The sequence below is a fragment of the Babylonia areolata genome, chromosome 7 (assembly GCF_041734735.1).
Source record: "Babylonia areolata isolate BAREFJ2019XMU chromosome 7, ASM4173473v1, whole genome shotgun sequence".
In the NCBI taxonomy this organism is placed as follows: Eukaryota; Metazoa; Mollusca; class Gastropoda; order Neogastropoda; family Buccinidae; genus Babylonia; species Babylonia areolata.
Window position 1 is genome coordinate 26,944,199 of NC_134882.1, and position 22,500 is coordinate 26,966,698.

The window sequence follows — 22,500 nt, forward strand, 5'->3', positions numbered from 1 at the left end:
CGTGAAAAGAAGCCGGCTCACCTCTGCAATGGTTTGAATTTTTAATGGAGTGCCCTGTGCGTGCCTGCACCCATCGTGAACACAGCGCAGGCCCCCAAGGGTGGTGCGGGATTGTTCCAAGGGCGGGTGAAGACAGTGCTTCTCTGGGTCCTCCCCAGCACCTACGGGTGTTTCTCTTTCTTCTGTTGTTATAATTCAATTGTTGTTATGAATTTGTTATATATTCAAAACAAAACAAAACAGAACAGATGTGGTGTTGCGTACATGGCTCAGATCTATGCGTTTTGACGCCTCCTAGAAACTGGAACTATTATAATCTATTTTTCTTTTTTTGATTTTCAAGTGCCAACTTGAATTTTGAGCAGAAAAAAAAACCTTCTGGAGCAAACACACAACGCTTTGAGCGGAAACTGTGGTTTGTCGTCAACAGACAACGGTCAATGTCTATCACACAAGACCCTATTAGGGTACATATAAAAGCGGGAAACAAAAGGATTAAACAGGCTAATAAAACATGGCGACAATTAACTGGCATGATGACACGATGCATAACGAACATGTACACGTGTATGTATATCATAATGCACAATTAAAAGTCATCATCCGAACTGAGAAGTCGTTTTAAAACTACACAAACTACACTGAGACAATGTGTGTGCACGTGAATTTATCCTCCTCTTCTTCGTTCGTGAGCTGCAACTCCCACGTTCACTCGTATGTACACGAATGGGTTTTTACGTGTATGACCGTTTTTACCCCGCCATGTAGGCAGCCATACTCCGTTTTCGGGGGTGTGCATACTGGGTATAATCTTGTTTCCATAACCCACCGAACGCTGACATGGATTACATGATATTTAACGTGCGTATTTGATCTTCCGCTTGCGGAAACACACGAAGGGGGTTCAGGCACCAGCAGGTCTGCATGTACGTTGACCTGGGAGATCGGAAACATCTCCACCCTTCATCCACTAGGTGCCGTGACCGAGATTCGAACCCAGGACCCTCAGATTGAAAGTCCAGCGCTTTAACCACTCGACTATTGCGCACGTCGTGAATTTATCCGAATAGAGAAGTATTCTTTCAGTGATAATGCACAGCAATTTTCACAAAATTTAGCAGGCAGATTCAAGAAAGTTGTCTTACTCTTTGTGATAAATAAACAAGAGCATAAATAAACAACGGCAGTCTTAAAAAAAAAAAAAAAATTGTAGTGTGACTCTGTCGTCACGTGATAAAAACGGCGATCACGGAAGAGCGCCGATTTGTGGAACTGAGAAAGACAGAACTGTAAATATGTGGAGTGATGGCCTAGAGGTAACGCGTCCGCTTAGGAAACGAGAGAATCTGAGCGCGCTGGTTCGAATCACGGCTCAGCCGCCAATATTTTCTCCCCCTCCACTGGACCATGAGTGGTGGTCTGGATGTTAGTCATTCGGATGAGACGATAAACCGAGGTCCCATGTGCAGCATGCACTTAGCGCACGTAAAATAACCCACGGCAACAAAAGAGCTGTTCCTGGCAAAATTCTGTAGAAAAATCCACTTCGATAGGAAAAACAAGTGAAACTGCACGCAGGAAAAAATACACAAAAAAATGGGTGGCGGTGTAGTGTAGCGACGCGCTCTCCCTGGGGAGAGCAGTCCGAATTTCACAAAGAGAAATCTGTTGTGATAAAATGAAATACAAATACAAACAAAATACAAATAATGTAATTAGTATACAATGTGGACTGATGGTCACTGGCAGCATGAGGCAGCATCGTTCATTATCATGTTCTCAGATTCTGACGCGTTTTTCATCGCCACTTGGAACAACCAAGAACTGTTTGAAACGGGAAACTGATAAACAACACACCACAGCTGTCAGGTCTGATGCAAATGCTTATGGACTGTGAAGCTGGTTAAGAAATAGCATTTTAACTCTCTCCATACGAACGGCGAAAGAGACGACGTTAACAGCGTTTCACCCCAATTACTTACCATCAAACTATTGCAAGCGGAAGGCTCTTATAGTTATACTGAAGAGGTGAATGTTGACAAAGAATACCACAATTCTGACGCCGGAAGCTAAAGGTTGAGTCATTCAGACACCCACTGGACATCCGAGGGGTCTATGTAGAGGAGAAGAGAGGACTGGCCGTACTGAGTGAGTTAAAAAAAAAGAAAAAAAGGTCACAATAGAGATAGGTTGTTTTTTTGTTTTGTTTTTTGTTGTTGTTTTTTTTGTGTAGTCTTCGTTCGTTTAAAAAAAACAACAATAACATCAACAACAATCCATTTTGCCCAGACCCTATGTCTGTCATAGGGTCATACACGTAAAAGCCCACTTGTTTACATGTATACGAGTGAACGTGGGAGTTGCAGCCCACGAACAAAGGAGAAGAAGGATTAGGTTAGATCACGTTTCCATCATCCTAGAACAGATTAAAAGCTGCCAAGAGCATAGTAACCTGGCATTAAAATTCCAGTGCGGAATGTATGTCATGTGTTATTTCTCTATCGAGCTATCCATCTACTTCTCTCTCTGTCTGTCTGTCTGTCTGTCTCTCTCCGTATTTGTGTGTGTGTGTGTGTGTGTGTGTGTGTGTGTGTGTGTGTGTGTGTGTGTGTGTGTGTGTGTGTTCATATATTTCATAAGCTTATCAGGATGGAAATGAAATATTTGTTATTTTTGTTTTTTTGTATTCCAGTGAAACAGGATTCTTGGTCTGTGTGTTCACTTATTCGATGAGTGCTTATATATATATATATATATATATATATATATATATATATATATATATATATATATATATATATATATATCAGGGTATCTAGCTACTCCAGTGTCAGCGCGCGTTCTAATCATATATTCAAGCTTTTCGGCGGGATGGAAACAGTAAAGTGTTCAACTTTTGACTCCAAAACCTCACCATAGATTTAGGTCTGTCACAATAATGAAAGTCCAGCAAAACAAACTGAAGCATTCCTCAGGTATATCCTCCATGCCTCACTCCCCACCTGGAATGCTGCTGGGGGGCAGGGGTCGTGGGGTGGGTGTGGGAGGGGGTTGGGAAGAGGAGGTTAACTGGGGAGGAGTAGGGGGAGGTGGGGCGAACAGGTGGCACGGGGTTTTGTTATAGCACCGAGTTTTGTCCATCCAGTGGAAGGGACTGTACTGACACCACGGTCCTGAACCTCTGTGTGTGTGTGTGTGTGTGTGTGTGTGTGTGTGTGTGTTCTGTGTGTGACTGTGTGCGTGTGTATGGTGTGTGTGTGTGTGTGTGTGTGTGTGTGTGTGTGTGTGTGTGTGCGTGCTACTTTTGTTGTTGTTTGCCTTGTCAAACGAAACTTAAATGATTCAGCACAGTGCAGCAATAACAACAATAATGAGTTGGAATGATACATACATACATATATATATATATATATATGAGTCATAAACTGTTGTGATGTTCTGTGCACAGAGCGCTGATCGAGGTGCGACCAGGAGGAATGTGAGGAGGAGGAGAAGGCAGCGGAGGATTAGGAGGAGCGTTCGTGTGAGGAAGAGGAAGAGCAACACGTGTTTTCCTGCTGAACAGGTCAGTTGTCCGACTGATGCCGGCGCCTTTCATTTCATTATCGTTTTTTATGATATCATTTTCCACTTACTCCTTCTTCTTCTGCTTCTTCGTTCGTGGGCTGCAACTCCCTCGTTCACCCGTACACGTGTACACGAGTGGGCTTTTACGTGTACGACCGTTTTTACCCTGTGATGTAGGCAGCCATACTCCGTTTTCGGGGGGGGTGCATGCTAGGTATGTTCTTGTTTCCATAACCGACCGAACGCTGACATGGATTACAGGATCTATTAACGTGCGTATTTGATCCTCTGCTTGCGTATACGCGCGAAGGTGTTTAGGCACAAGCAGGTCTGCATATACGTTGACCTGGGAGAGCGGAAAAATCTCCACCCTTTATCCGCCAGGCGCCGTCACCGAGATTCGAACCGGGAACCCTCAGATTGAAAGTCCAACGCTTTAATCACTCGGCTATAGCGCCCGTCGTTTTTAATATATATATATTTTTTTTAGTCATCAGAAAAAAAATCTTTTCCAGTTACAAACAGAACAGAACAGAACACATATAAATCTATTCATACATCTGTCCATGCACCTGTTCGTACACCCATACCTACATAGATAAGGAAGAAGAAGACTGGGCCCAAAGCACTGTGTGACGGCCACAGAGACAATGGCGTCATATCCACTCAATGACGTCACTATACCCGTGGCCGTAACACGGATATAAATAGAAAAGTCCAACAGACTGTTACTGCTGTGTCTGTCTGTCTGTCATGGTTACTGCTGTGTCTGTCTGTCTGTCATGGTTACTGCTGTGTCTGTTTGTCTGTCTGTCATGGTTACTGCTGTGTCTGTTTGTCTGTCATGGTTACTGCTGTGTCTGTCTGTCTGTCTGTCATGGTTACTGCTGTGTCTGTCTGTCTGTCATGGTTACTGCTGTGTCTGTCTGTCTGTCTGTCATGGTTACTGCTGTGTCTGTCTGTCATGGTTACTGCTGTGTCTGTTTGTCTGTCATGGTTACTGCTGTGTCTGTCTGTCTGTCTGTCTGTCTGTCATGGTTACTGCTGTGTCTGTCTGTCATGGTTACTGCTGTGTCTGTCTCTCTGTCATGGTTACTGCTGTGTCTGTCTGTCATGGGTACTGCTGTGTCTGTCTGTCTGTCTGTCTGTCTGTCATGGGTACTGCTGTGTCTGTCTGTCTGTCTGTCATGGTTACTGCTGTGTCTGTCTGTCTGTCTGTCATGGTTACTGCTGTGTCTGTCTGTCATGGTTACTGCTGTGTCTGTCTGTCATGGGTACTGCTGTGTCTGTCTGTCTGTCTGTCTGTCTGTCTGTCATGGTTACTGCTGTGTCTGTCTGTCATGGTTACTGCTGTGTCTGTCTGTCTGTCTGTCATGGTTACTGCTGTGTCTGTCTGTCATGGTTACTGCTGTGTCTGTCTGTCATGGTTACTGCTGTGTCTGTCTGTCTGTCTGTCATGGTTACTGCTGTGTCTGTCTGTCATGGTTACTGCTGTGTCTGTCTGTCATGGTTACTGCTGTGTCTGTCTGTCTGTCTGTCTGTCATGGTTACTGCTGTGTCTGTCTGTCTGTCATGGTTACTGCTGTGTCTGTCTGTCATGGTTACTGCTGTGTCTGTCTGTCATGGTTACTGTTGTGTGTGTGTGTCTGTCTGTCATGGTTACTGTTGTGTCTGTCTGTCTGTCTGTCTGTCATGCTAACTGCTGTTTCTGTTTGTCTATCTGTGTATTGTCTTGCCTGTCTGTCTGTCTGTCTGTGTCTTGTCTGTCTGTGTCTTGTCTGTCATGCGGACTGTTGTGTCTGTCTGTCTGTCTGTCATTTTCTCTTTCCTTTTCACCCATCTCACTCTATCTGAATTCTGTCTCTCTGTCTCTCGCTCTGTCTGTCCCTCTCTTACGCACACAAGCGTACACAGATACGCCCACGGGCTCGCACGACATTCGCATACTTCTTCCTCGGAAGATATCAACAGCACCCCTCTTTCACGCTGGTATTATATGTGGCGTGTGTCTGTGGGGTGTGGGTGTAGGAGGGTTGTGTGCGGTGTGCGTGGTGTGAGGGACGTGTGGTGAGTGAGATAATAGCTGGGTGTCAGACACACGTAAGGATAGGGGTGGGAGTATTGGAGAGAACAACACCTTGGCCCAGTGGTGAGAGAAGGGGGTGGGGGGAGGGTGAGGAGGGAGGGAGGAGGAGAGGGAGAGGGGAGAGAGAGAAGAGGGGGAAGAATAGAGGAGGGGGGGTGGGGGCAGGGAAGAGAACAACTTGGCCAGTGGTGAGAGTAAGGGGGGAATGGAGAGGAGGGTGGAGGAGGAGGAGAGAGAGAGAGGAGAAAGAGAGAGAGAGGAGAGAGAAAGGAGGAGAGAAGGAAGGGAGATAGGAAGGGAGAGGGAGAGAGAGAGGGAGAAAGAGGGAAATAGGAGGAGTGGAGGGAGGAGAGGGTGGGAGAGAGATGGGATGGGAGAGAGAGGGGAGAGAGAGAGGAGGAGGGGGAAGAGGGGGGTGGGGGGGAGGGAGAGAACAACTTGGCCAGTGGTGAGAGAGAGTGGGGAATGGAGGAGGAGGGAGAGAGAGGGGGGGGGGAAGAGGGGGAAGAGAGAGAGAGGGGGTGGGGTGAGAAGAGGGAAAGAACAACTTGGCCAGTGGTGAGAGAGAGTGGGGAATGGAGGAGGAGGGAGAGAGAGAGAGGGGGGGGGGAAGAGGGGGAAGAGAGAGAGGGGGTGGGGTGAGAAGAGGGAAAGAACAACTTGGCCAGTGGTGAGAGAGAGGGTGGGGGAATGGAGGAGGGAGGTGAAAGAGAGAGAGAAAAAAAATAAGAGAGGGGGGAGGAGAAAACAATTCCGACTAGTGGTGAGAGAGGGGGTGGAGGAGGAGGGTGAGAGAGGGAGTAAAGGGAGAGAGAGGGGGGGGGACAGAGAGAGAGAAAGAGAGATGGAGAGAGAGAGGGACAGAGAGAGAGAGAGAGAGGGGGGGGGGTACAAACAAAGTGACTTTTAAGGAGATGGTTATATTGTGAAACAGTATTATTCACACATAAATACAGACAATGCAGGACACGGCAGACAAGCGTGCTGTAGCACTCTGTGTGGAACACAGCGCGTCATGAAGTGGCTTTTCTGACTGAAGAATTTAACCCCTTGACTGCTGAACCTGGGTGACATGAATACATCAGTGTGGCGTGAATTGGATATGCAGTTACTACTCTGTGTCCTCTGGCCATTGGTGCAAGTGAATTTCCTGATCGAAAGTAACGTAGTTCACAGAGGATGAAGTCTGTACAGAACAATGACTGACACCCACCCTGACCTGTAAGCTCTGTGTGATCTCAGTGAGGTGACAGCCCTTCACTGACACCCTGACCTGTAAGCTGTGTGTGATCTCAGTGAGGTGACAGCCCTTCACTGACACCCTGACCTGTAAGCTCTGTGTGATCTCAGTGAGGTGACAGCCCTTCACTGACACCCTGACCTGTAAGCTGTGTGTGATCTCAGTGAGGTGACAGCCCTTCACTGACACCCTGACCTGTAAGCTGTGTGTGATCTCAGTGAGGTGACAGCCCTTCACTGACACCCTGACCTGTAAGCTCTGTCTGATCTCAGTGAGGTGACAGCCCTTCACTGACACCCTGACCTGTAAGCTCTGTGTGATCTCAGTGAGGTGACAGCCCTTCACTGACACCCTGACCTGTAAGCTCTGTGTGATCTCAGTGAGGTGACAGCCCTTCACTGACACCCTGACCTGTAAGCTCTGTGTGATCTCAGTGAGGTGACAGCCCTTCACTGACATCCTGACCTGTAAGCTCTGTCTGATCTCAGTGAGGTGACAGCCCTTCACTGACACCCTGACCTGTAAGCTCTGTGTGATCTCAGTGAGGTGACAGCCCTTCACTGACACCCTGACCTGTAAGCTCTGTCTGATCTCAGTGAGGTGACAGCCCTTCACTGACACCCTGACCTGTAAGCTGTGTGTGATCTCAGTGAGGTGACAGCCCTTCACTGACACCCTGACCTGTAAGCTGTGTGTGATCTCAGTGAGGTGACAGCCCTTCACTGACACCCTGACCTGTAAGCTCTGTCTGATCTCAGTGAGGTGACAGCCCTTCACTGACACCCTGACCTGTAAGCTGTGTGTGATCTCAGTGAGGTGACAGCCCTTCACTGACACCCTGACCTGTAAGTTGTGTGTGATCTCAGTGAGGTGACAGCCCTTCACTGACACCCTGACCTGTAAGCTCTGTGTGATCTCAGTGAGGTGACAGCCCTTCACTGACACCCTGACCTGTAAGCTGTGTGTGATCTCAGTGAGGTGACAGCCCTTCACTGACACCCTGACCTGTAAGTTGTGTGTGATCTCAGTGAGGTGACAGCCCTTCACTGACACCCTGACCTGTAAGCTCTGTCTGATCTCAGTGAGGTGTCTCACACCACACACACACACACACACACACACACACACACACACACACACGCACACACACACACACAACACACCCCATTCTCCCACACACATGCTGACGGGCCGAGACAACAGTGTGGTTAAAAGCGTTAGACATTGTGAGGGGCCCCAGTTCGAATCCCACTCACGGTGCCTGGCAGGTTAAAGGGTGTTTTTTTTTTTTTTTCAACCAGTCTCCCATGTCACATCATGCAGCCTGAACCTTTTTCCGCGCGTGTACACATGCACAAGATCAACATGCACATCAGAGTACCTGGAATCCGTGTCACTGTTCGGTAGGCTATGGAAACAGGAACACGTGTACACATGCACAAGATCAAATATGCACATCAGTGTACATGGAATCCGTGTCACTGTTCGGTAGGCTATGGAAACAGGAACTTACCGGGCATACAGACTCCCGCAAATGGAGGATGGCTGACTTGACTTGACTTGACTTGACTATCAGACGGTTGAGGCCCCGTCAAGGGCCTGTTCGTCGTCCGAGATCTATTTACTTATGTGTACGCGACGTGCGGGCAATGGCAAGTACAAAGGTGGTGGTTAACACTGGCAGGCAGGAACATACACTGAAGGTAGCTCAGTCCAGTAGCTGTCCAGACGGCTTTTAAAAGAGTCAACAGATGGTGCCGTCACCACAGAGTCTGGTAAACCATTCCAGGTGTTAACAACTCTTTCAGAGAAGTAGTTTGCTTAAGCAGGCACTGGTGTTTCTCTAATTTCAAAGCATTGCCTCTGAGATCACGTGTGGACGCCAGTTTGAAGCTAGGTCGAGAGACTGAGTAAAACCCATGCAAGTATTTCAGTGTATACCTCAATAGTGTCTCCACGGAGCCTCCTGTGTTCCAAGCATGGTAATTTTAGTTCACGCAGTCTCTCCTGATTGGGTTTGTCTTTCAGGCGTGATAGCAGTTTTGTTGCTCTGCGCTGAACATCCTCAATGTCACTGCATAATGACTTATGCGTAGGCTGCCACACACAGTGCCCACATTCAAGTAATGGGCGCACTAAACTCTTGTACAGCTGGACAAATATTTTCCCATTGAGGTGTTCAGATGATCTTCTAATCACACCCACTATCCTATTTGCCTTCGCTGTGGACTGGGCCACCTGTTCCCTGAATGCTAGCTTTGAGTCAACGATAACTCCTAGGTCTCTCTCAGCGTCTCTTTGCTTCATCTTGACCTGTGTCCTGTCTGCACACATGGCGGAGCAGAAACGGTCATGCACACGTGTAAAAGTCAAACCATACATAGGAGAGAACTTTTGAAGCTGCTGCCCACGAACGCACGGAAAAAGAGGAACACACACACACACACACACACACACACACACACGTTGGAAATGTGGACGTCACAACAGATCACCCAGTTGTTGCTGTTCAGTCTCCTTGTGCAGTGTTAGTCTTTACAGTCATCATGAAGGCAGTGTTAGTCTTTACAGTCATCATGAAGGCAGTGTTAGTCTTTACAGTCATCATGAAGGCAGTGTTAGTCTTTACAGTCATCATGAAGCGCTTTGTGGGTGAACTGTTGTGTTCTCGTTTTTCTGCTTTCTTTCGATGTTCTCAGGTCTGTTGTCTGCTTTGGAAGAAAGGTTCACACCAGAGTTACCCGCGTCGGTGGTGCAAGTGTATGTGTGTGTGTGTGTGTGTGTGTGTGTGTGTGTGTGTGTGTTTGTTTGAATGTGTATGTGTGCGTGCGTACGCTTGCGAGTGCGTCCGTGCGTGCTCGCGAGTGTGTGTGTGTGTGTGTGTGTGTGTGTGTGTGTTTGAATGTGTATGTGTGTGTGCGCGTACGCTTGCGAGTGCGTCCGTGCGTGCTCGCGAGTGTGTATGTGTGTGTGTGTGTGTGTTCACTCCCTGTTGTAGAAACTGTTGTAGTTTGAGGACGGGTGGTATGGACCACACGGCCACACGACTCCTGTCAGGAGAGCTCTGTCTCCCACTGCAGTGGTCAGAGGTGCTGTCGTGGTTAGGGTTCAAGTTCGTGTCTCTTACCGAAACTGTTCATCTCCATCTCTTTGCTTTATTGTCAGTTCACAACTAGGTGATTTTGACACTACGCTTTCAAACATCTTTCATTCAGCCACGCACGTACGCACACACGTACACACACACACACACACACACACACACACACGCACGCACGCACGCACGCACGCATACAAATATCACCATTGATCATTCGGTTGTCACTGTGGTGCTGGCCCAGCTGTAAGCTGAAGTCAGTGTCTGATATATATATATATGATAGTCGTGTCCGACTATGACCATCAGAACAGCAGAGGAAGCTTTGGGCTAGAATTTGATTATAGTGGAGAGTGTCTTGCCCAAGTATATCCCCACTCTCTCGGCCAAGAGGGTTTTAGGACAGTCGGCGTTGGGATGGTTCCCAAAGGCCAACTAGCCCACAAGGCTGCAGCACTAAGAGCCAGTGCAATTTTGTCTCCTAGTTTGAGAGTCATAGTCCTTCACAAAAGACTAAGCTGTAAATGGTTTCCCATTGACTGGAGAGAACATTGATAATACAGCTCTCACTTTGCAGTTGGCCCAAATGTAAACTTAGGTCAATCTGTGATATAAGCCGAGTGTTGGGCCTTCATGTCTGATACAGGCCGGACATTGAGCCCCTCAACAGCTGAATGATAGATGACTTCAGCAAGTGATGTCACAGAACACTGAGAATCATAATTATATAACACACCTCCAAAATATATATATATATTACCGTATCGGAAGCTGTTCTCAACCGGTCATCAGTACTGTGTCATCTCCAGCCATCGTTGAAGTGTTTACTTGTGGTTGTGGTGGTGTCGCCCCCCCCCTCCCCCGCCCCCCCCCCCTCTCCAACTCTCCCCCCCCCCCGCACCCCGCCTCTCCCCCTCCAACCCACCCTTTGGATGTAGGTGAGAGTTGTTGCTGTTGCTGAGAGTTGAAGCTGCCTGCCGTTCTTGACTGTCATTGTTCAGTCTCACTCCTTGATCACTGTAGTCCGGCCTGTGATAGTTTGGGCAGTGTTGGACTGGCCTGTGATAGTTTGGGCAGTGTTGGACTGGTCTGTGATAGTTTGGGCAGTGTTGGACTGGCCTGTGATAGTTTGGGCAGTGTTGGACTGGCCTGTGATAGTTTGGGCAGTGTTGGACTGGCCTGTGATAGTTTGGGCAGTGTTGGACTGGTCTGTGATAGTTTGGGCAGTGTTGGACTGGCCTGTGATAGTTTGGACCGTGTTGGACTGGCCTGTGATAGTTTGGACCGTGTTGGACTGGCCTGTGATAGTTTGGGCAGTGTTGGACTGGTCTGTGATAGTTTGGGCAGTGTTGGACTGGCCTGTGATAGTTTGGGCAGTGTTGGACTGGACTGTGATAGTTTGGGCAGTGTTGGACTGGCCTGTGATAGTTTGGGCAGTGTTGGACTGGCCTGTGATAGTTTGGGCAGTGTTGGACTGGACTGTGATAGTTTGGGCAGTGTTGGACTGGCCTGTGATAGTTTGGACAGTGTTGGACTGGACTGTGATAGTTTGGGCAGTGTTGGACTGGCCTGTGATAGTTTGGACCGTGTTGGACTGGCCTGTGATAGTTTGGGCAGTGTTGGACTGGACTGTGATAGTTTGGGCAGTGTTGGACTGGCCTGTGATAGTTTGGACCGTGTTGGACTGGCCTGTGATAGTTTGGGCAGTGTTGGACTGGCCTGTGATAGTTTGGGCAGTGTTGGACTGGCCTGTGATAGTTTGGGCAGTGTTGGACTGGTCTGTGATAGTTTGGGCAGTGTTGGACTGGCCTGTGATAGTTTGGGCAGTGTTGGACTGGTCTGTGATAGTTTGGGCAGTGTTGGACTGGCCTGTGATAGTTTGGACCGTGTTGGACTGGCCTGTGATAGTTTGGACCGTGTTGGACTGGCCTGTGATAGTTTGGGCAGTGTTGGACTGGTCTGTGATAGTTTGGGCAGTGTTGGACTGGCCTGTGATAGTTTGGGCAGTGTTGGACTGGCCTGTGATAGTTTGGGCAGTGTTGGACTGGCCTGTGATAGTTTGGACAGTGTTGGACTGGACTGTGATAGTTTGGGCAGTGTTGGACTGGCCTGTGATAGTTTGGACCGTGTTGGACTGGCCTGTGATAGTTTGGGCAGTGTTGGACTGGACTGTGATAGTTTGGGCAGTGTTGGACTGGCCTGTGATAGTTTGGACCGTGTTGGACTGGCCTGTGATAGTTTGGGCAGTGTTGGACTGGCCTGTGATAGTTTGGGCAGTGTTGGACTGGCCTGTGATAGTTTGGACAGTGTTGGACTGGACTGTGATAGTTTGGGCAGTGTTGGACTGGCCTGTGATAGTTTGGGCAGTGTTGGACTGGCCTGTGATAGTTTGGGCAGTGTTGGACTGGCCTGTGATAGTTTGGGCAGTGTTGGACTGGCCTGTGATAGTTTGGGCAGTGTTGTACTGGCCTGTGATAGTTTGGGCAGTGTTGGACTGGCCTGTGATAGTTTGGGCAGTGTTGGACTGGCCTGTGATAGTTTGGGCAGTGTTGGACTGGCCTGTGATAGTTTGGACAGTGTTGGACTGGACTGTGATAGTTTGGGCAGTGTTGGACTGGCCTGTGATAGTTTGGGCAGTGTTGGACTGGCCTGTGATAGTTTGGACCGTGTTGGACTGGCCTGTGATAGTTTGGGCAGTGTTGGACTGGACTGTGATAGTTTGGGCAGTGTTGGACTGGCCTGTGATAGTTTGGACAGTGTTGGACTGGCCTGTGATAGTTTGGACCGTGTTGGACTGGCCTGTGATAGTTTGGGCAGTGTTGGACTGGACTGTGATAGTTTGGGCAGTGTTGGACTGGACTGTGATAGTTTGGGCAGTGTTGGACTGGCCTGTGATAGTTTGGGCAGTGTTGGACTGGACTGTGATAGTTTGGGCAGTGGACTGGACTGTGATAGTTTGGACCGTGTTGGACTGGCCTGTGATAGTTTGGGCAGTGTTGGACTGGTCTGTGATAGTTTGGGCAGTGTTGGACTGGCCTGTGATAGTTTGGGCAGTGTTGGACTGGCCTGTGATAGTTTGGACAGTGTTGGACTGGACTGTGATAGTTTGGGCAGTGTTGGACTGGCCTGTGATAGTTTGGGCAGTGTTGGACTGGCCTGTGATAGTTTGGGCAGTGTTGGACTGGCCTGTGATAGTTTGGGCAGTGTTGGACTGGCCTGTGATAGTTTGGACCGTGTTGGACTGGCCTGTGATAGTTTGGGCAGTGTTGTACTGGACTGTGATAGTTTGGGCAGTGTTGGACTGGCCTGTGATAGTTTGGGCAGTGTTGGACTGGACTGTGATAGTTTGGACCGTGTTGGACTGGCCTGTGATAGTTTGGGCAGTGTTGGACTGGTCTGTGATAGTTTGGGCAGTGTTGGACTGGCCTGTGATAGTTTGGGCAGTGTTGGACTGGCCTGTGATAGTTTGGGCAGTGTTGGACTGGCCTGTGATAGTTTGGGCAGTGTTGGACTGGCCTGTGATAGTTTGGGCAGTGTTGGACTGGTCGGTCTGACGGTGGTATCCATGGGCAGAAAATGGGCCTGCCCTTTTGAAAGTGTGGGCAAGTTGTTGAGGTAATATCTAAGCAATGCTGGACTGGCCTGATGGCAGAATCGGTGTTGGGCCGGCCTGAGGCAGTGTTGGGCCGGTCTAATGGCCGGTCTGAGGTAGTGTTGGGCCGGTCTAATGGCCGGTCTGAGGCAGTGTTGGGCCGGTCTAATGGCCGGTCTGAGGTAGTGTTGGGCCGGTCTAATGGCCGGTCTGAGGCAGTGTTGGGCCGGTCTAATGGCCAGTCTGAGGTAGTGTTGGGCCGGTCTGAGGCAGTGTTGGGCCGGTCTAATGGCCGGTCTGAGGCAGTGTTGGGCCGGTCTGAGGCAGTGTTGGGCCGGTCTGAGGCAGTGTTGGGCCGGTCTAATGGCCGGTCTGAGGTAGTGTTGGGCCGGTCTGAGGTAGTGTTGGGCCGGTCTGAGGTAGTGTTGGGCCGGCCTGACAACAGTTAGTGCACGGGGTGGGTGACCTGGTCAGGACCTTGGGGTCAGCTGGTAAAAGCGAGCAGTCGGTCAGTGTCAGGTCACAGAGGTCATTGACCTCGTGATGTCATCAGTCTTCGACCTCGCCCGTTTGTTGTTTGATTTTTTCTCTCTCTCTCTCTGTCACTGTGTGTTTGAGTTCCTGTCTCTGTCATTGTGAATTCCTGTCTCTGTCACTGTGAGTTCCTGTCTCTGTCACTGTGAGTTCCTGTCTCTGTCACTGTTAGTTCCTGTCTCTGTCATTGTGAGTTCCTGTCTCTGTCATTGTGTTTGATAGTTCCTGTCTCTGTCATTGTGTTTGATAGTTCCTGTCTCTGTCATTGTGAGTTCCTGTCTCTGTGACTGTGTCTGATAGTTCCTGTCTCTGTCATTGTGAGTTCCTGTCTCTGTGACTGTGTCTGATAGTTCCTGTCTCTGTCATTGTGAGTTCCTGTCTCTGTGACTGTGTCTGATAGTTCCTGTCTCTGTCATTGTGAGTTCCTGTCTCTGTCATTGTGAGTTCCTGTCTCTGTGACTGTGAGTTCCTGTCTCTGTCACTGTGAGTTCCTGTCTTTGTGACTGTGTTTGATAGTTCCTGTCTCTGTCATTGTGAGTTCCTGTCTCTGTCATTGTGAGTTCCTGTCTCTGTCACTGTGAATTCCTGTCTTTGTGACTGTGTTTGATAGTTCCTGTCTCTGTCATTGTGAGTTCCTGTCTCTGTCATTGTGAGTTCCTGTCTCTGTCACTGTGAGTTCCCTTACTTTGTGACTGTGTTTGATAGTTCCTGTCTCTGTCATTGTGAGTTCCTGTCTTTGTGACTGTGTTTGATAGTTCCTGTCTCTGTCATTGTGAGTTCCTGTCTCTGTCACTGTGAGTTCCTGTCTTTGTGACTGTGTTTGATAGTTCCTGTCTCTGTCACTGTGAGTTCCTATCTTTGTGACTGTGTTTGATAGTTCCTGTCTCTGTCATTGTGAGTTCCAATCTCTGTCATTGTGAGTTCCTGTCTCTGTCACTGTGAATTCCTGTCTCTGTTATTGTGAGTTCCAATCTCTGTTATTGTGAGTTCCAATCTCTGCTATTGTGAGTTCCTGTCTTTGTGACTGTGTTTGATAGTTCCTGTCTCTGTCACTGTGTCTGTGAGTTCCTGTCTGTGTCACTGTCTCTGTCACTGTGTCTGTGAGTTCCTGTCTGTGTCACTGTCTGTGTCACTGTCTCTGCCATTCTGCCCTCCATCCTCTTTCAGTGTGTGTGTGTGTGTGTGTGTGTGTGTGTGTGTGTGTGTGTGTGTGTGTGTGTGTGTACTGTACTGTACACGCATGTATATGATATCTATAAATATAAAAATACGATTATAATGTACACACACACACACACACACACACACACACACACACACACACACACACACACACACACTGAAAGAGGATGGAGGGCAGAATGGCAGAGACAGTGACACAGACAGTGACACAGACAGGAACTCACAGACACAGTGACACAGACAGTGACACAGACAGGAACTCACAGACACAGTGACAGAGACAGGAACTATCAAACACAGTCACAAAGACAGGAACTCACAATAGCAGAGATTATAAATATAAAAATACGATTATAATGTACACACACACACACACACACACACACACACACACACACACACACACACACGGGGACAGGGGGGTGCGTGCGTGCGTGCTTGCATGGGTGTGTGTGTGTGTGTGTGTGTGTGTGTGTGTGTGTACATTATAATCGTATTTTTATATTTATAGATATCATATACATGCGTGTACAGTACAGTACACACACACACACACACACACACACACACACACACACACACACACACACCCATGCAAGCACGCACGCACGCACCCCCCTGTCCCCGGAACTCTCCCCCCGCCCCACACAAACATCATGAACCCTGTCCCCCCCACAGGGACCCACACAATGGACTGTCTGACAGAGGTGGTTAGTTCTGAGACCACGATAACTTCCCCTGAAACAGGACAGTGTGTGTGTGTGTGTGTGTGTGTGTGTGTGTGTGTGTGTGTGTGTGTGCGTGTCTCTCTCTCTGTGTGTGTGTGTGTGTGTGTGTGTGTGTGTGTGTGTTTGTGTTAGTGAATGGCCACTCCAGAGGTTCCATGCCAACTCCATTCACATCAGGGGTCACTGGCCGTTCGAGACGGTACCCCCGTCCCTCCCCCACTGCTAGCTCCCTCCCCCTCCCTCTCTCTCTCTCTCTCTCTCTCTCTCTCTCTCTCTCCATTCCTTTCATCCCTCCTTCACTCTCCCTGCTGTAACCGTCAACAACACTCTAATAAACGAACACTAAGGGTGGAGCAGAGGGGTGGGGGTGGAGGGTTGTTAGGGGATGTGTGTGTGTGTGTGTGTGTGTGTGTGTGTGTGTGTGTGTAACGATAGCCAGGTTGTTGATGCATGCAGTGATAACATGGGGGTAATAATATGCGTCTCCTTCTTCTACGTTCATGGGCTGTAACTCCCACTTTCAGTAGTACAGATCTACGGGTGGGCTTTTACGTGTCAGGCCGTTTTTACCCCGCCACATGGGTAGCCATACTCCGTTTTCGGGGGTGTGCTTGATGGGTATGCTTGCGTTTATTATATATTTTATTTATTTATTTATTTTTGTTGTTGTTGTTCATGTTGTTTTGTTGTAGTTGTTGTTGTTTTTTCTATAACCCACCGGATACTGACGTGGATTATGACATCTTTAACTTGCGTGTTTACTTTTTTTTCTGCATGTGTGTACACACAAAGTGGATTCAGGCACTAACAGGTTTACAAGTATGTTGATCGGATTAAAAAAACAACAACAAAAAACCCAAACAAACAAACAAATAAAACCCACCCGAGTTTACCTACTTGGCGCCTTGACCGGGATTCGAACACACGTGGAGTGATGGCCTAGAGGTAACGCGTCCGCCTAGGAAGCGAGAGAATCTGAGCGCACTGGTTCGAATCCCGGCAGAGTCGCCAGTATTTTCTCCCCCTCTACTAGACCTTGAGTGGTGGTCTGGACTGGACGATAGTCATTCGGATGAGACGATAAACCGAGGTCCCGTGTGCAGCATGCACTTTGCGCACGTAAGAGAACCCACGGCAACAAAAGGGTTGTCCCCTGGCAAAATTCTATAGAAAAATCCCCTTCGATAGGGAAACATAAAAACTGCAGGTAGGAAAAAAAAGGGGGGTGGGGGGGTGGTGCTCTCAGTGTAGAGACGCGCTATCCCTGGGGAGAGCAGCCCGAATTTCACACAGAGAAGTCTGTTGCGACAAACAAGAAGTCATACAATGATAATGCGTAGTGTTTCCCTCTGTCTCTTCCTGCCTCCGTCTGTCTCTGTGCACCCCAACACCTCTCTGTATGTATCTGTCCGTTTGTCTGTGTGCACCCCAACACCTCTCTGTATGTATCTGTCCGTCTGTCTGTGTGCACCCCAACACCTCTCTGTATGTGTCTGTCTGTCTGTCTGTGTGCACCCCAACACCTCTCTGTATGTGTCTGTCCGTCTGTCTGTGTGCACCCCAACACCTCTCTGTATGTGTCTGTCCCTGTCTGTCTGTGTGCACCCCAACACCTCTCTCTGTATGTATCTGTCCGTCTGTCTGTGTGCACCCCAACAACCTCTCTGTATGTATCTGTCCGTCTGTCTCTGTGCACCCCAACACCTCTCTGTATGTGTCTGTCCGTCTGTCTGTGTGCACCCCAACACCTCTCTGTATGTATCTGTCCGTCTGTCTGTGTGCACCCCAACACCTCTCTGTATGTGTCTGTCCGTCTGTCTGTGTGCACCCCAACACCTCTCTGTATTGTGTCTGTCTGTCTGTCTGTGTGCACCCCAACACCTCCCTGTATGTATCTGTCCGTCTGTCTGTGTGCACACCCCAACACCTCTCTGTATGTGTCTGTCTGTCTGTCTGGTGTGCACCCCAACACCTCTCTGTATGTAATCTGCCCGTCTGTCTGTGTGCACCCCAACACCTCTCTGTATGTGTCTGTCCCGTCTGTCTGTGTGCACCCCAACACCTCTCTGTATGTGTCTGTCTGTCTGTCTGTGTGCACGCCCAACACCTCTCTGTATGTATCTGCCCGTCTGGTCTGTGTGCACCCCATACACCTCTCTGTATGTGTCTGTCCGTCTGCTGTGTGCACCCCAACACCTCTCTGTATGTATCTGTCCGTCTGTCTGTGTGCACCCCAACACCTCTCTGTATGTGTCTGTCCGTCTGTCTGTGTGCACCCCAACACCTCTCTGTATGTATCTGTCCGTCTGTCTGTGTGCACCCCAACACCTCTCTGTATGTATCTGTCCGTCTGTCTGTGTGCACCCCAACACCTCTCTGTATGAATCAGTCCGTCTGTCTCTTGCGAGTACAGGCGTCAGACACACACACACACAAACACACACACAAACACACGCGCGCGCGAGCACGCACGCACGCACACGCGCGCGTGCGCTCACGCACGCACACACACACACATACAGAGGCACGCACAGACCGACACTGACACACAAACGCACATACGTGGACACACATGCACACATAAAAGTGTGTACACACAAACTTGCATGCACATAATAATGTGCGCTTGCACACACACACACACACACACACACACACACACACACACACAAACATACATAGTGACACACACACAAACACGCACAAACACAAACACACACACACATACACAAACACACACACGCACGCACACACGCACGCATGCACGCACACACACACACACACACATACAAACGCACACACACACACGTGCACGCATACTGTCACACGCACGCATACACACACACACACACATACACACACGCACGGACGCATACACACACACACACACACACACACACACACACACACACACACAGTGATAAGGGTAATGGTTATTGGCCTTCTCAAGGTGAGAACTGCACGTGACATACGCCAGCTGTTGTCACACTGCGTCATCCACACTGTGTGCACCATGGCTTTGTGTTGGACCTCATTATTGAACCATTGGTTAGTCTGTAATGTACACAGTGTGTGTGTGTGTGTGTGTGTGTGTGTGTGTGTGTTTTCTTCAGTTTAACGTCTATTCACTATAAGTGTTTTTAGACGGAAAGGAGTAAAGTAGTGTATAAAGGAAAGGGAATGCATGTGATACATTTTCTATACAGCTAATGCATTCATGTAGATCTAACTGGATGTCAAGTTGTATTGCGCCTTCGAAATTACGTGCTGCTATTCTAGCTGCTTGGTCTACCCACTCATTTGAAGATATTCCACAGTGCGAAGGTACCCAACAGAAAGTTATTTTAATGCCCTGTTTTGTCAGTTGGTGAATAATATGTTTTATTTCCATTGTCATCTCAATTCGCTTCTTTGAATTTGGAGATTCTATAGCTTGTAATTCTGACTTTGAGTCTACACATAATAAAATTTCACTTACAGTTTTCGGAATGTCTGAAATATAATTTATGGCCATAAGTATGGCTACAAGTTCAGCTGTGAAAATGGAATATTGTCTACCAATATAGTATAATTTTTCTATTCTAAATGAAGGAATTACAAAGGCCACTCCTGAATTACAATCTTCTAGAACAGATCCGTCTGTGTATATTTTTAGATAATTTGAATATTGATTTTCTATATGTGAGAGCACTTCAGGTTTTAACAAAAATGGTGACTGGTTCTTGGATAAATCTGTATAATCCATGTCACAGGTAGCTTTACACTGCTCCCATTCAGGGACTGGTGAAAAAGTAGGTACTTTTGCAATTTGCTTGTCTTTTGATTCCGTATCACTAATGATGTCTGATGCAAATGTATTAATGGATGTCATCGACTGTATCGTCTTAGCTCTTTTAGCAAAATCTTTTTGTGAACTCAAATAGCTTCTTCTTTTGAAAATGTTTCATATGCGAAAGATTTGATAAAAGTGTGTGTGTGTGCGTGTGTGTGTGTGTGTGTGTGTGTGTGTGTGTGTGTGTTGGCTTCACAGGTTGTGTGTGTGTTGTTGTTGTTGTTGTTGTTGTGTGTGTGTGTTGGTGTTACAGGTTGTGTGTGTGTGTGTGTGTGTGTGTGTGTGTGTGTGTGTGTGTGTGTGTGTGTGTGTGTGTGTGTGTGTGTGTGTGTGTGTGTGTGTGTGTGTGTGGCCATACCGTTTTAGAACGGTAAATGTATACATTATTGTTGATTTGGCAGATCTCTGTACGCGTTTACAAGGGTGAAGGTGCGTACATCCATCTATCACTCTCACCCGATTTGATGCAGAAGCAAGTCGTGTGTGTGTGTGTGTGTGTGTGTGTGTGTGTGTGTGTGTGTGTGTGTGTGTGTGTGTGTGTGTGTGTGTGTTGTCATACTATCTCCAATAGCAGTTCTGGTGTCTGTATACATGTATGTATCTTTTCTTCTTCTTCCAGCAGCAGCAGCGGCAGTAGAAGCAGCAGCAACAGTATAGTCGTAGTTGTAGCAGTGTGAACATTGGGTAATGAGGGCAGATAAGCATTCTGTCTTCACTGTTGTTCCCCCCCGTCCCTCCCTCGCATAGCCCCCCCACGACCACCCCCTCCACCCCTGCCCTACCCCGGTCAGCAAGTACGTTCCTCGTTCAAGAATACATACACACCAGTCGATGCGGACACTCACTACCGGGGAAACTCCAGCTGACAGAAGGCAAAGAAAGACAAGAGACACACACGCCACAGACCTTTTGACACGAACAGCTGAAAGATTAAAGGGGCCACATTGAAGGCCAAGTTGTTCAGCAGTGCTGGGGTCTTGGTGTTGTGAAGGGTTTGGGTTGTTTTGGGGGAGGTGGAGTCCTGGATGAGGTCCATCTGGCGTTCCCAGGGGGGCCTGGGTGTGTGTGTTCCTGGCTGTCTGATGAGGGATGAGGTCCTGGTTGTCAGTCTGGGGTTGAGGTTTTGTCTGGTGTTTCAAGGGGGAGCGGTGGGGGGCGGGAGGGGGAGAGTGGGTGGCGGGGGGGTGGGGGGGGGGGGTGTCTTTGGCAGACTGTTGACATTAGGCGGTCACGTGATATTGAACTCCAATGAACACAGCTCTCAAACACTGTCTCTCTGTCTGTCTCTCTCTTTCTCCGGCTGTCTGTCCGTCTGTCTGTCTGTCTGTCTGTCTGTCTCTCTCTCTCTCTCTCTCTCTCTCTCTCTCTCTCTCTGTGTGTTCGTTGAGTTTACTCTCGGACAATAACTCATGCTTGTCCTCTATGGCAAGATGTTTGTACTTTGTGTGTGAGCCATACATGTTTATTGACAGATGTGTTGGCCTATATTGATATTGTATTGGGTGGGGTTTGTGGATTCTTTTGCTGTTGCTGTTATTGTTGTTGTTATTATTATTATTCTTGTTACTATAATTAGTATCATTATTATTATTAGCATCATCATCATCATCATCATTATATTATTATTATTATTATTATCATCATCATCATCATCATCATCATCATCATCATCATCATCATCATCATCATCATCATCATCATCATATTATTATTATTATTATTATTATTATTGTTGTTGTTGTTGTTGCTGTTGCTGTTATCATCATCATTATCATTATTATTATTATCATCATTTCTAGCAGCACGTCAGTGTCCGCTCACATCAGCCATATCCTGAAGTTCATTCCTTCACTTGTATGAACGAGTGGGCTTTTACGTGTGTCGCCGTTTTTATCCCCGCCACATGGGCAGCAGTACTCCGCTTTCAGTGATGTATATAATGCTTATATCACAGATTGACATCAGTTTACATTTGGGCCAACAGCAAAGTGAGAGCTGTATTATCAATGGTTTTTCCAGTCAATGGGAAATCTTTTACAGCTTAGTCTTTTTGTGAAGGATTATGACTCTCAAACTAGGAGACAAAATTGCACAGGCTCTTAGTGCTGCAGCCTTGTGGGCTAGATGGCCTTTTGGGAACCATCCCAACGCCGACTGTCCTAAAACCCTCTTGGCCGAGAGAGTGGGGATGTAACTTGGACAAGACACTCTCCACTATCATCAAATTCTAGCCCAATTAGTCGGAACAGCAGTTGCCTCCTCTGCTGTTCTGATGGTCATAGTCGGACACGACTGACTATCATATATATATATATATAATGTTGAGACGCTCGTCTGCCAGTACAGAGTCCGTGAGGGTCTGGGTTCGAGTCCCGCTCTCAGCCCTTTCTCCCAAGTTTGACTGGAAAATCGCACAAAGCGTCTAGTTGTTTGGATAAGACAATAAACCGAGGTCCCGTGTGCAGCCCACACTTGGCGCACTGACAAAGAACCCATGGCAACGAGAACTGGGGGAAAAAAATTCCACCTTTAATTAAAGAGACGATACCAGGATTGGAACCCAGGGCCCTCGTGTTGGGAGTGGAAGGCTGTTTAACCACTGGGCCATGGGGGGGGGGGGGGGCTCGCTGCTTGTGACAGCC

At 48.1% G+C, this 22,500-nt stretch overlaps 1 protein-coding gene across 3 annotated transcripts in view; it reads left to right on the forward strand.

Annotated features, from left to right (window-relative positions):
• LOC143283931 (uncharacterized) overlaps window positions 1-22,500 on the forward strand; it is a 160,698-nt gene that overhangs the window by 31,954 nt on the left and 106,244 nt on the right. For all 3 annotated transcript variants that reach the window (XM_076590375.1, XM_076590371.1, XM_076590372.1), the window contains exon 2: window positions 3,449-3,565. The gene's annotated coding sequence lies outside the window, so the exon portion shown is untranslated. The remainder of the gene's footprint in view (window positions 1-3,448; window positions 3,566-22,500) is intronic.